This window comes from Emydura macquarii, unplaced genomic scaffold (assembly GCF_026122565.2).
Source record: "Emydura macquarii macquarii isolate MOO-44397 ecotype Brisbane River unplaced genomic scaffold, CSIRO-AGI_Emac_v2 contig_2676, whole genome shotgun sequence".
NCBI lineage: Eukaryota > Metazoa > Chordata > Testudines > Chelidae > Emydura > Emydura macquarii.
Window position 1 is genome coordinate 5,146,726 of NW_027132813.1, and position 15,360 is coordinate 5,162,085.

The following is a 15,360-nucleotide window of genomic DNA, read 5'->3' on the forward strand; positions in this document are numbered from 1 at the left end:
TCTCCACAGGCTGTCCTTAAGATGACAAGCCATATACTTCACTTGCCACCATTTCATCCCTTCTGACAGATCATTACAAGCATTCAAAACACAGATCCCAGCCCAGAGACAAAAGATAAATCGCAGTCAGCAGAGCAGTCCCCCAGTGTGATAAATGCTGATTTCCAGGCTCAGGAAATTCAAAGTTATTTTTGAAAATGACCTTCCTTAACATAATTGAAATCATCAAGGAGCATGACAGTGTTAGAGGGCAGCTGTTAAGCATGTATTTTTTACAGGAAAGGCCCAGAACTAGAACTTACCTCATCTTGTGGTTGTTATTCCAGGGTATCTGACTGAAACATTTATTCTTCCATGTTTGATTTGTCCAGGCTTCTCTCTTCCATTGGATTGCTTTAAGAGGGTAGTTTATTCTGCTATTGCGGATTTTATGTTCAGGTTGAGCCAACTGGGATAAGAAAGGGGAGGGAGATATATGTGTGCATGTAAAGGATTGTGAGAATGTATTTTAGAGGCAGGCCCAGATTACATGAATATCCAAATGTGAATTAATATAAAAAACAGCTGTAAAATGTGGGTCCAGAAATGAGTTCAGATACTGCAATGTTAGGAGGCATTTAGCTTTGAGATTTTGAGATGAGATTCAGCGTGCATATGCCCAAGCTCAGGTGTGGGTCATTATGAGCGAAGGGCAATGAAAGCACATCTAGCGAGTGAGCAGGAGGAAGAAACAAACAGAAAAGGGGCCATTCTGGAGAGATCTCTCCTCTGTGAAGTGCAGTATAGAAGAAAACGTCCACACACTATACCAGACTTAGCCACTTATTACCCTCCAGTGCTGGACACATAATGCGTGCATCCTGATGTTAACACAAGTCAGATGGGAATTGGGAAATTCAGAGTCTATAGGCAATAGCTCAGCCAGGGAAGTTACAGTGCTGTGGCTGAGCCTGTTGGAGCTGTGCTGAGGTAGTCTGAGATTGAAAGAGCTCTTTGCATGTCTCACAGTGGCCTGGTGCAGAAACAGAACACAGATCCTGTGGAATCTGCTGGTATTTCTGATTCTTTCTTGTTCATTTTCAGCCTTGATTTTGGAGGGTGCAGCTCCAGCTGTGAGAGGGCAGGACCCAGGTCAGTCAGTTCCTGTCCTCACACATGCTACAAATGGCTGAGTGCTGAAAAGCTTATTGGCTTCAGACTAATTGTCTATTTTGATGCAAAATAAATGAAAAATAAGTATTGACTCTTCTTTTCAGGCATTTCCTGTGCAATGCACCAGTCCTCTGGATTTATTAAGGATAGAGACTAGCAGGAAAATTAAAGGCTGGGCCCTGCTTCTCTTCTCACATCAATATAAATCTGGAGTAAATTCATTGAGTTACACTGGTGTAAAAATGATGTGCCAGGGGAATCAGATCCCAAGTACTCAAAGGAAGAATCCGGCCCACAGCATTCACACTTGGCTAGATTCTGACACCTCTAATCATGCTTTACTTTTTAAATAATCCTATTGATTTCAGTGGGAACAATGGCTGCACGCGGTACTACTCAATGTAAGGGTGTGTAGAATCTGGCATTGTGTGGTCATGGAAGACCTGTCTCTTACAATGAGGAGAGGGAAGGACAACTAAGCCTATTAAAAAGACAAATGGAAGAACACAGCATCAGATATGACTCCCAAGAAAGATATTACAAGTGCAGGATGCTTGCTGAGAAAGTGGATTATGTTCAATGTACTGATTTTGGGCTCAGTCCAAAACTCAGTTGAAGTCAATGGCTGACAGCAGTGGGCTTTGGATCAGGCCCATCAATACTACACTATATGTAGAGCCCAAGTCTGAACTTCTTACTGGAGCAAAATTCTCACTGGAGTAAAACGTTCTAAGACTATGGCTGCCCCATCACATCTTACAAGAGAGCATGCCATTTCACCGCACACGAATTCCATACAGTGTGTCACAAGACATCATGTATTAGATCCTTTGGAAGAGTCAGCGCACTGCTGATGTGTGCCTTTGTGGCTGGGTGTAGCACCCCCAGGCAGTGGTTGCTCCAACACTGTGGTGGTCTGCATCTTCTCATGACTCAACCTGCTGGCCAGGTCACAAAGTATTTCCACCCCTTCCAGAGTAACAGAAAGTTCAACTAAAAGTCCATAAATGTTCCAACACAAAAGATCCTTCTGATCCCCTTTGGGCTATTCCTCAGCTCATTTTTGAGGCTCTGTTTTCCACCCCGCCCTGGGCTCAATAGTGCTTATGTCATGTTTGCATGCCCCTTTCTCAGGGGTGGAAGGAAAACCCAGACCCACCTTCTGTTTGGGCTTCTGGCCCAGGGACCTTGTATTAAATAGCTAGGTCTGTTCCTTCAGACACTGGTGTTTCCCTGGGCCACTTCCTATCTCTGAACCCTTTGTTTTGTTTCCCTGCAGCCCGCTCTTAACACAGCCTCTCCTCTGGTTCCCAGGCCTCTGTTTCTCCTTAGGTCCTCCCTTTCTCTGGTTCTCCCTTTCTACCTTTCTCTGCTGAAACACTGATCCTCAGGACTGCCTCTCTGTATCTTCTCCACTTTCCAAGGCCCACTACAGGGATTAATTCCCTCCAGTGACCTTCTTCAGTCTGCCTTCCCCAGGACCTTCCCAGGGAGACCTCCTTTATCCTGGGTTTCTCTGCTGGGCCTGCCCTAAGCTTTCACTTCTTCTTTGAAGACCCAGCTCCTCCCTTGCTAGGTAAAAAAACAAAACAAGTCAGGCCTGACACACCCTCCAAGTGCAGCAAGATAACCTAACTGAGCTCTCAGGCTCCTGTTAACCTTTTGTTCACCTGTGGGGTTCACACCCCATCACAATTCCCTTGTAGCGTAATATGATATCTTTATAAATGGCAAGTGTATAGCATATTTCATCCAAAGATCTCAATGCGCTTTACAAACAATAATTGACTAATTAGATCATGCTTCTGCAAGGTAGGTCATTGTCTCCATTTTACAGATGGGGAAATCAAGGCACAGAGCAGTTAAGTGACTTGCCCAGAGTCATAATGTAAGTTAGTGTCATAGCCAAGAGTAGAACCCAGATCTGCTGACTCCTGTGCTCTAACTGCTTAATCACATCACCTCCACCCCATTGGGTAATCTGAAACAAACCCAGACCATGTCTTCTGCTATGTCCATGATTAGAAGAATTGTTTAATTCAGATGGCAGGAAATTGTTCAGATGAACTAAATCTTTTGTAAGAGCTCCAGAATCGAAATATCTGAATTGATACATGAACCTTAGATCACCTCCCCCAGTCCATAACTTTAATGAACACGTTGCTGGAAGATTTCTCCCTTGGTGCTGGCAGTCTAAGAAAAAGGGAGCATTACAGATTAGTCATGTATCAGCACAAAATGACGCCACTCCTTATTCTTACTTATCAAACTCCATTATCATTCCCTTAAGCAATAATGCACAGGGATTTTTTTCCCATCAGCATGCACTATTAACTCAATACCCATTAAAAACATCAAAAGAAACCATTACATGAATGCACTAGCAAGTTAACCCCAACACAGAGAGTGCTGCCAACCACTCGTGTGTGCAGAATGTATCACTTATTTCTCAGTAAGGCTGCATTTAGCCGGTTCAATGGAGGAAGCTCAGGTAATCGCAAGGAGGAGAGGGAGTGTGTGTTGGGGACTAAGATGTATATTTTGCTCCTATCCTCTAGCCATTGACCTGGATCCTCTCAATAATGGTCCACAGATCATAAAGGAAGGTACTGTATATAAATCAGTCCCAGGCAATGCTGATGTTTTGCCCTGTAATCTGCTACAAATAGTGCATGCTGCTGACACAAAGTTCCAGGCTGCCAATGAAAAAGAAAATCATTCATTTTCTCTTCTGGAACTGAGGTTTCGGTTTGGTCAATCTCTGTAGAGGATGTAATAGTTTTAGGTTCCAGACACAGTTGTTTTCAAGCATGCAGTGTGAATAGAGTCACAGTCTAAAGTCAAATCCCTTCCTGACCCAAATGCTTTCAGTTCACACTACTTTTGATAGGTTCATTGCACCCTTCAATCCCCTTGTTTTTCCTGCCAGCACCTGAGCATAGAAAATATATCTTCCCACCTGACCCCCGGTGCCATACAATTTACAATTCATGATTCTGAGCCCACAAAGAACACTTCTGACCATCTAGTCTAACTTCCTGCATAAAACAGGCCCGAGAAATTTACACAGCAACTCCTGCAATGCAGGATTTATTCATCCCTACTACAGAAGTGAACTCTATTGAGCCCAGTTATTTATTTATTATTATTATTTATATTGAAGTAGCATTTAGAGGCCGCATCCAAGATCGAGCCCCCATTGTGCTAGGCACTGTATGTGCATTTAGGAAGACATAGTTCCTTCCACAAACAGTTTACAGTCTAAATAGACAGGACTGGTAAATGATGGAACAAAATACATGGTTTTCAAATTCAAGCTTTCAAATGCAATATCCATTTGGGATTACCAGCTGAATGTAATTTAAGATTTGAAAGGCTACCTTTATTACTTTTATCTATAAATATGTATGAAAATTTTACCCTAAGATTTCCATGCTCATAGGGCCTCACATACACACACAACTCAAAGGGAATTAGGTATGCATCACCAAAGGCATAAAGGCTTGAGTAATCAATTTGGTGTTTCCCTTGAAGCACAGGAATACTACTCAACTGAATCCTCTGCTTCCTAATACCATACGAGTAAGGCATAAAGTGAGATGTAACCAGCACATTGTACAAGGGGCGAGACAGGCACATTTAAAGCACTTCTATCAAAGCCTAGGCATTAGTTCATGTTCAGTAATGTCACCAGAACACTGGGTTAGTATTGCCAACTGAAAGCATTCAAAAAAGTCATGAGATTTTAAAATAAAATAATATAATAAAATAATAATAATAATAATAAATGTTGGGCTCTTCTTCTTTGCCTTCTGGTATTTGAGCTTTTTGGGGGTCATGGTTTCAAACGTAGTCTGAAACCACATGAGGGCTAGAATTGTACTCTTTTTTTAACAGAAAGAAAGCTGAGATTTTCATGACTCCGGGACCTGAGGCTTTAAGAAAAACTATAAATATGTGACTCATGATAAAATTGGGAGCATTAGCAACACTGCAGGATTCAGCAGGTTTAACAAGAAGGAGCACCATCCTTTCATCAGTATCTTGGATTTTGCATGTTCTTCAGGGCTATCATTTCCCTCCCTCATTTTTCCCAGCTATTATGACGTCTTTGGCAAGCTCTGGACATTCTTGTAGCAAGCTGAATTTGAAAGGTTTCTTTATAGATTTCTATTATGTCCCCAGGCCTCAGTTTTATTATAACTTGTCCGGGCACAGTATGGTTCCCTGCTCTCTCTTGTGTGTGTCTTTCTTGAATGCAGCATGTCTTAAAGAAAGAGACCATCTTAGGCTAGGAGCGCTCTTTTAAACTTCTGCTGGAAATCTACACTCCCACGGTCTAGTTTATGTCATCGTACATGTTGAACCTGGCATATGTCATCACTCTGTATAGACTGGTTTATGGAACAGGCATCCCTGTCCAAGGAAACATGTTAGCCAGAACAATTAAACACAGCTCTGACTAGCACAGTGCCAGTTCCACTGCAAGTGGCTCTGCACACTTACTGAAGCCTGGCCTTTTGGCCACCATGGGTCTCACACACCCCTTTTGGGAAGGTAGGGAACACCAGTTCCTTGATTACAGTAATGCTGTCTGGTACCAAGGTTCAGTTTGAAAGAAAGGGAAGATAGATTTCCCCACTTCTGTTGGATTTCACCACTGCTGTAAATATCACTTATTGTACTACTCTAAGCATCCCTTCTGCGGGTGGGAGGGGGAGAAAGAGGGGAGATTTTTATCCTTGGAACGCTTTAAAAATACTTTGGAAGCATATTTCTTTTGTCTTTGGAACACACCACATTCTAACTGTCAGAGTGTTTCAGAAACCTTTCCCAAAGGACGATACCCTAGGCTAGTCCGACCCTCAAATCATACAAATTAAACACTCTGCTATATACTGTCAATACACAGAGTATTTTTGGGGATCAAATAGTAAACATTTCCATAAAGTGTACTTAATAGAGTCCCTTTGCCAAGTGGCAATAGGCTGTGGTGGAGAATATCATTTGTATTTAAGTGAGAAAACAAATTAAGAGCTTCCCCACGCTTCATCCCTCTTTTATCCAGGTCCTTCTGGCAGACAGAGTGGATCAGTAGGTAAGGGGGGAGTTTTGTCTCAGACCCCATGTTTTAAATATTGGCAGCGCATCATCAAAATCTCAGATGTTTTTGAGAAACAGTAAACTGCCTCCTCCCCAATTTCAGGTCTATAAAAAGGTTCTGTTTTGATCATTTCAAAAGTTTCATTTCAATTGTGACCTTTTTTCCTTTGTGTAGGTCTAAATTTATGAACAGGTTGAAATAACAAGTTGCTTAGAAACTTTTCATCTAGAAAATGTGAAACCAGGATTTTTCAACAATTTCAAAATGTTTATTCCCAACATTTTTTTTTTGAGTCAGGACATTTATTGAAACTGACCCTGCTTTGTGAACAGCTGTGGTTTTGACACATTGGCACTTTGTGGCAAAAAAAAGTTTTGTCCAAAAGTTCCCAGCCAACTCTCGTCTTAAGGCTCTAAAATCACGTAGGTGGTTTTCAAACCAGTAGCCTTGGATTCCCACTGATTCCAAAGACTTCCAAAACAGGTCTTCTGCAGGGGGCTGTCACCCCACTTGGACTCTGCCAAGCTAAGAGATACTCAAATCTCCATTCCTCCTTTAGAGTGCGTTCTATGAGTTGTAATGTGGGGAAATAACCTTTTCTGGGGCAGTAGGAACATCTGCGGGCCTGATTTTCCCCTTTTATTTATATCTGTTTGGCACCAGTGCAATTTCATTGGCTTTAGTGGACTTACTCCTTGTTTGCACTGGGGCAAATGAAAGGAGAAACAGGCCAACACAGAACATCACTGTTACCGGCCTATCTGGTCTTCTAGAATCCTGTGCCTAGAAAGAAGATGGATGGAATCCAGCTTTCCCAGATTCCTCTTGATGTTGGCCTCTAGAATATCTTCTGAGAGTTTCAGGGACTAGTGTTCAGCATACCACTTCCAGAAAAGATGTGGTGGCCCCATACCCCAGCAGAAGGCAGAGCAGTGTTTGAGGGCTGGTTCGTTCTCAGAGACCATCAGACAGTGCAGTTCTGTCCTCACCTCTAACCAATAAATGCTGGTCCCTCTTAGAACCATAGGTGCTCTAAGCTGCAGGCTTCTTCCTCACTGGCGTCCCAGATGGTAAAGGAAACATCTGCTGAGACCAATGTGCCACTGTGACAGTCCATCAAAGGGCAGAGATTAAACATTTACTAAGTATCAAGAGAACCCTCCCCCCACAAAACCACTAGCTCATCTTTCATTAAATCTGTTCTCATTTTATGCTATTATGGTTTGTGCTGAGTTCTCTGTTTTTCATTGCCAAAGAAATGCATCAGCAACTGTAATGGCAAAATATAGTCAATCCTTACAAAGTTAGAAAGGAAATGGAGAGACAGAGAGAGAAGGATGGATTGATGGACAGACAAATTTGCAATAATCCTTTATTCACTTTTTGCCTGTCTCTGATTCCTAAAGCTGAGCTGTTAATGTGACATATATCAATTGCCTAGCTAGCTGCTGTTTTTTTTTTTTTTTTAATAATAATAATCTAATTACTGGAGGAGTATGAATTGTCTCCCTCATACTAGGCACCTGGGGGATGAAAATAAAATTAAACTTCTCCTGATTTAAGCATAAAAAGAGAACTCAGTGCAGAACAAAAAGAAGTGTAGCAGAATATTGGTGGGATTATGACATGAACCATAAGAAAAGACAGAGTCTAATATGTATTCGGCTACACTTGAATAAGTTCTTTGACTGTCCTACCCAGGGTCTTCACATGGAAGGGCCTATTTCCTTATTTGAGGTGGGGGTGGGTGTATTTGATTGAAAATGGCCATTGCCCTACAAGTAAAATTCTGTTTAACAGTGCTGGACCTTGAGCAAGTTGCTTCATCTCTTTGAGCCTCTGTTTCTTTCCCCTTCCTTTGTCTGTCTTGACTATTTAGATAGTAAAATCTTTGAAGCAGGGATTAGCTCTGGCTATGTGTATTTACAGCACATAGGACCCACCGTGCTGCGGTCTCTAATCACAGCTGCAATATAGATAATAATCAAAACAATAAAACCTCATAAATTGCTCCTTTTACTGTTACCTCATCCTCCCCCTCATCCACCTGCTATTGTCTTTTTGTAATTTAGCTTGTGAGCTCTTTGGGGCAGGGAATGTCTTTTTTATTGTTTGTCTGTAAAGTGCCTAGACACTGTACTGCATATTTGTCACTGGTGCAACTTTTGCTGGAATGCAGTGTCCAGTTTTGATGCCCACAGATCAAGAAGGATGTTGATAAATTGGAGAGAGTTCAGAGAAGAGCTGCAAGAATGATTAAAGGATTAGAAAACTTGTCTTACAATGATAAATAGATTGAGCTCTTTGAGTCTCTCTTAACAAAGGGAAGATTAAGTGGTGATCCGATTACAGTCTATGGATATCTACTTGGGGAACAAATATTTAATAATATGCTCTTCAATCTAGCAGAGAAAGTTATAACATGATCCAATGGTTGGAAGTTGAAGCTAGACAAATTTGGACTGGAAATAAAGCATAATTTGGATGGTTTTCTCAAAGTTATGCTCTAGGAAGTGTTTTGGGGAAGTTCTATGGCCTGTGTTATACAGGAGGTCAGACTAGATGATCATAATGGTCCCTTCCAGCCTTGGAATCTATTAAACTATAGGGCCCTGATCTTTGATTGGACCCCTATGCATCACTGCAGTACTAGTATTAAATACTAACCAAAAATGTAGCACATAAAGTGGAGTCCATTTGTTTTAGTGGAAAACAAAAGAAGAGAGCACAGGGTGTGATTTGCAGATCTCAAGCAACCCAAACCCTTGCCTTTCGGCTGGCAGAGATACATATTTCCCAGCAAGCTTTGCAGTGAGATTAATGAGAGAGAGAGAGAGAGAGAGAGAGCGCAAGCGTAGAGGACAATGGAGAGTTTTCTCAAAAGAATAGCTACTTTAACAGCCCTACGGGGCTTCCACAATCAGGCCATTTCAGGCAGGAATGTAATTTATAATAAATGATGTCCATAAACCCAATGAATTTGCTACTTCAGATGTTCACACTGATTTACATTTAGAACCTCTGTGGTAGCTGGAGAGCCTGCCAGGATAGCAAAGTGGCATATTTCGTGAGGAGCAGCAGTCACACTCACAAAGCCTATGGGAAGCATAGCTGTCATGGCAATAAAATGATTAGTATACAGAGGAACAGAAGGGCACTCTCTAGCCTGTTTTTAATCTTTTAAATAATTCTGGCTTCTGAAGGTTAAAGGGGTTGCAGCATGAGACACCACAGCTCTCTAGAAATCCAGCTCTCTCTTTCGCTTTGATTTTCCTTTGCTATCCTGATAAGATTTCTATCAGAGGGCCTGATCTAGGCAAAGGCAGCAGGAAATAGCTATCCTGTGATCTCAGTAGGACCGGTCCTGTAGGAAGGCTGTTGCCCATTATGTAGGGAAATGGCAAGGGAAGAAAGAGGTTCACAACCAGCCCTAATCATTCTACTTTTCTTCAGTGGAAAGCTGGTAGCAAGTGCTCCATGGTCTGTGTTCATCACGGGTGGAGATGCATGCATCTGGTTCTGTGCTACTATTAGGCCTTGCACACCATACAGCTCGATATTCCGTACTAGCCAGCACAAATAAAGTGTTCCTTCTTACAAGAAAACCTTAGTGAGCTGGTCATAGATTGCTCAGTTGCTGCCTTGCTTGAGTTCTTTGTTACATGGGTTGGTGAGATACAAACAGAACTATTCCTGGTTCCTTACCAAGGCTTTTTCTTTTAGAGTGGGTTCCCTCCACAGTAATGGGGAAGTACAGTATTTCCTGTACACTGATGTTCCTATATCTTCCCATGAGAACCTCTGATCTACAACAGAGATGGTTCCAAGCCATAAAGCTCAAACCCATATTCAGAGATGAACATCAGGGTGGTGGGGAGGTGGTTGGATCCAGGGTTCTGAATTGAGCCATTATAAAATAAGCAGAAGGCATCTGTGAAGTTTGCTGCTGGATCCAAACTTCACTACAGTTGGAGGTGTTAAGACCAGAAGCATCATCCCTATGTCTAGTTGAAAGGATTCCCAGTGGCCATCCTAATTGTATCCTTGATTCAGGCTGCACTGAAACTGTGGTCCATTGACTGCAGGCCATGTCTTCAGAGTCATTCTAGTGATAGAACAAAATTGATCACCTGCAGATTATTATGCGTGATGATCTCAGACAGCAAAGAATTCCTGTTCATCAATCAGAACAAATGTATACATGGGCAAATATGATTTTGTACATTTATTTATGATTATTTTTAATTTTAAAATATGCATATGAGAGTCAAATAAGTTAATTAGTTTCAAAATAAGGTGGACATTTACAAAATGATATATTGAGTATTACTGGCTAGGACAAAATAATAAGGGCATTTAATCCTCTTGCTTCAGAGCATAAGACAATCACAACCTGTGATGTGGAAGAAATCCCTTTATGGTAAAATAATATACAATTAAGTGTATTGATGGAGGGCACACACAATCCTTTGAAGCATTTTATTAGCCAATGTCTGATGCAGAACGCATGATACAATAAGCCTTTGTTCTGTCATGGTACAATTTCTAACTCTTCTCCATTAGAAAGTGACTTCAAACTTTAGTTTGTATGCAGACTAGTCCTCACTTTCCATAGAAACAGCCTGTCCTGCATCCCTCTGTGTCTAAACAAAACTAAGGTAACATTACAGTGCTTTGCACGCTTAATCATCCACACTCTTTTTTTCAGGTTGTCTGCTATCACACAGAATTTTGGGTTCAGGGCAAGACAATATGTGAAGGGCAGGTCTCCCCAAGAGAGGATAGTAACTGAAATAAGTGACTGAGCACCACTTAAACTGCTAAAAGTAGCAGGCTTTGGTAAGCAGCACTCATACAAGAGCTCGCTGCTCATGTCCCATAGACTCTCAGCAAAGGAGGGAACTATAAGGAACAGTTATAGAAACCAAGATAGATTATAATAGATATGCAATTTTAGTACCTTTCTATGGAGAATACTATACAAAACACTGTACAAATATTGGTTAAATTAAGCTTCATAATAGAGCTGGTTGGGAATTTTTCACCAAAAAGATTTTTTTTTTTGTTGGAAAATGTTAATTTGTTAAAAGATCACTTTTTGTAGACATATCTGTTCTGACAAAATGTTCATTGAAAAGGCTTATGGAATTTCTGGCCAAAACAGGAGTGAGACACCACACCCAGTAGCCTGGTGGTTACGGCACTCACCGGAGAGGTAAAATATCCAGCTTCAAGTGCCTGATTTGCCTAAAGAGTCAGTCTCTCTCTCTCTCTTTCTCAGTCTCTCCGGTCAGAGTAGCTCCACTTTGTACAAATAATAAAAGTATTCATCGGGCCCAAAAGGAAGATACTGTCTATAGTCCAGTGGCTAGGGCACTGTTGTAATTAGGCCTAGCAATTTACCTGACTTATGAATTCTGTTATGGGGAAGTGGATGAACATTTATAAAATGTCACAGTTGCCTAGAGCAATAAATGTTGATGGGAAAAAGTGCAAGAAGGAGACAGAAAAACTGAATTAGTCTACACGAAAAAGCCTACTGATGTAACTCAAGGATTGTTTTCTTGAGTACCAGCTCATGCCTGGTAAACAAAGAGAAGTGTGGGACCAGAAATGAATGGACCAAAATTAGTATGTTAAAAATTAAACCCAACTGGTGGACAAAATAATAAGGGGATGGGCTATTTCGCCCTTCACTCCCTTTTGGGGCTCTCAAAAAGTAACTTTCAGGGGGAAATGAGCAGATGTGAGCACAATAATTGCTGGCTAAGAAAAGGGGAAGGAGTGAGCTTTACCAATTCATGGCTGCCACTCCAGGATCCACTGTAACACCATTGAGCCTTTGTCATCCTGATCCTGAGATATGTCCTGTCCAGAGTTGGCCCGAGAGAGAGGGACTCAAATAACAACACCATCTCCATTGGCTTCAGCTAAAGCCCAACCACCACTTGGAATGGGAGGCTTTGGTTACTACAGTCACCCCCCATTCTTTTTTGTCTGTTCTCTTTCTTATCTCTCCTTTTACCTTCTGTGTAATAAGAGTCTGGCTTAGCCAGCCCGGATATTTTGCATCACTGCTATAAACCGGTCACCAAAGAGGCATCTAAAAGCAGTGCCCAAAACAGCCTGATGCTGGTACAAGTTTGCCAAGCCTTGGAGCAGCTGATAGACACTGTGCCATACCTCTGTTTCCCAAGTTGCATTTTCTATCTCTGCCGTTCTTTTTTTTCCTCTCTCTCTCGCTGTGTGTATATATATGTAATATATATTTGTCTTGTTTTGTCTTTTAGGAAATGGGATTGGACTTTGCAAATGGCAGTAACAGTTCCAGCCCATCTAATTAAACTTCCCGTTTCCCCAAAAAGGACAGTTATTACCTTCTTTAATACTATCTAATGACTGTAAAACAGGAAGGTTTCCTTCTAAAAAGACTCTACAGCTAATGGGAACAAGGGACATTAAAATAAAAGTCTTATTTAATACTTTGCATTGCAAATTCTTTAACTGTTTTTTCTTTTTTTTTCTGTGTCTTTAATAAAAACTTAAAAAACAGTTAGTGGAGTGTTTCCCATGGTAGTAGTCAGGGTGAGTTCTCTGTATTCCATACCCAAACTTTGTTCAAAATGCTTTAATGTTGGACAATGATAGGGTCATATTGACACGTTGACTCTTTGGGCCCCATTTATTCCATCATAATTTTTACAAGAGCATTCATGGAGGACATAGGAGACCCAAGTTCAAGTCTCTGCTCCAAATCACAGGGTAGGCACTTGAACTGAGGTCTCCTACCTGTCAAGTGAGTGCCCTACCAACAGGCCTATTGACTTCTCTGGCACAGGTCTCTCTCTCTTCTTTTTGTCCCCACAAACTTTTCCCAAGGGTCTAGTTTTGTTCTGACACAGAAGGAAAACATACCAAAACCGCAACATTTTTCATGAAACAGGATGTGTGTTTTCTGATCAGTCCTACTCAGAATGCTCTTTGCACAAGATATACACCAGGATAACTTCACCCACCAATGAAATTCAGTTACCTCTGGAGTAGAACATAGTGGCTGTTTAGCAACACAAGGCTACACTTCAACACTCCAAAATAATTAGGAGAAAAAAGTTAAAAACATGCCTAGATCCAATTTCTATTACTTCAGTTTTCAAGGTCCTTCAGATCTTCTCGCATGATATTCTGGTCTTCCTCCATATTGGCAACATCTCCCAACTTTGTTTCAGTAATACATTTTATTAACACACATTAATGAGGTTAAATAAATACTAATCCCAAGATCGATCCCTGAGGAACTCCACTACTAACCTCCCACCAGCTTGACTGGACACCTTTCAACGTGGCCCGTTGTAGTGTCCCCTTTAACCAATTCCTTATCCACCTGTCAATTCTCATATTAATGAGATTATCAATATTTTTTAAATTATTAATATCAATCCCCATCTTCTCCAATTTAACTAATACATTTCCCATGCGGAACTGTATCAAACGTTTTACTGAAATCCAGGTAGATTAGCTCTAATGCACTTCCTTTGTCTAAAAAATAATAAATAGTTATCTCCTCAAAGAAAGAGATCAGGCTGGTCTGGCATGATCTACCTTTTGCAAAACCATGTTTATTTTATGCTAATTACCGTTTATCTCCATGTCCTTAGCTACTTTCCTTTTTCAAAATTTGTTGCAAGACTTTGCATACAAATGAGCTCAAAGTAAGAGACCTGTAGTTTCCTGGATCACCTTTCCCCTCCACCCCCTTTCTTAATAATAGGTACTATATTGTCAAGTCTCCAGTCATAGGGTATGACTTTTAAATGTATGGATTAATTAAAAATCCTTGCTATTGGTCTTGCAATTTCAGGTGCTAGTTCCTTTAATATTTTATACTGGTCTTGTCACATACAGTGCCTTTAAAGGAGGGCAATGATAATTTACTCTCCCTCTAAGGTCTCTTTGTACTACCTAAGTGGTGTGAAGTGGCCTTTGTGTAAATGTGAATCAGGCCCATTGACTAAGGAGCCTCAATTCTAATTTCCACTAATGCCCCTTTATGCTGCTCTGACAGTGTGAGGGATCCTTAAAGTGAATGCAATTATATTTATTGCCTGTTTAAGACCTTTTAATGTTTCCAGAGTGTTGTAAAGGGACCTTTAGTGGAAGTGGGAATCTGGCACCTTATATTTTAACTTGGGTGGTTTAATTGTGTTGTGGTTATTCTGAAATATTTTAACCTCTTCATAAGTGCAAAGTATCAAATAAATATACAATTTTTTTTAAAAAATGTCCTTCATTAATGCTTAGGTAAACCCTGTTGCATGAGGAAAGTACATAAGTTTGTGTCTGTTGACTTCAGACATGAGGGTTTGCCCCTCTGCAAAATTTATAATCGAGGCATTTGTCTTCCCCTTCCCACGTCCAGGAGATATGCAGGTCTTTGCCAGCACCGCATTTCAAAACCTTCAATTTTCTTCTTGTCAGCAGCATTTACTTCTTACAATTCACATCCAGAAGTCACTATGGAAAAACATAGGCTTTTCACCAGTCCTATTTTTGTATATTTCAAGATGCCATGTTTTTTCCATGCTTTCAAAAGGGAAGCCATAACTCAGCAAGCCATCCCTAATCTTCCAATTTCTTTGGAACAGCCTCCTAGCTTGGATATATTTGGTCCCTGATAATTAAAGTCATCTACTGCCTTTACAACTTGTCCAGTAATTGTGATGTCTGCTAGCAGCCTGGTTTGGTTAGTCGTATCAATTTATATGCATTTTGTTTTTGTCACATTGTGACAAATTACATTTGTCATGATAAATTACATTTATTCCCACATTAAAACCCCTTAACACAGTCAGAGTGGTGACAGATACCCTAGTGTAAATGAGAAGCAGTCCCTATATGGGAAGATGGAGAACATCTTCCCATAATGACAGGGATCTATGGAGGTCAGCCTCCCAGAAAGCACTTTGATACTTGGGGCAATAGAAAAACCTCAGGTAGATAGAAAGTGGTGTACAAAAATGGAGTGGAGGTAATGAAGAGAAAACTGGAATTTAAAAGCATTAGAGATGGAAGGGAATGATACTTCACACTAATAATTGGGGAAGGCC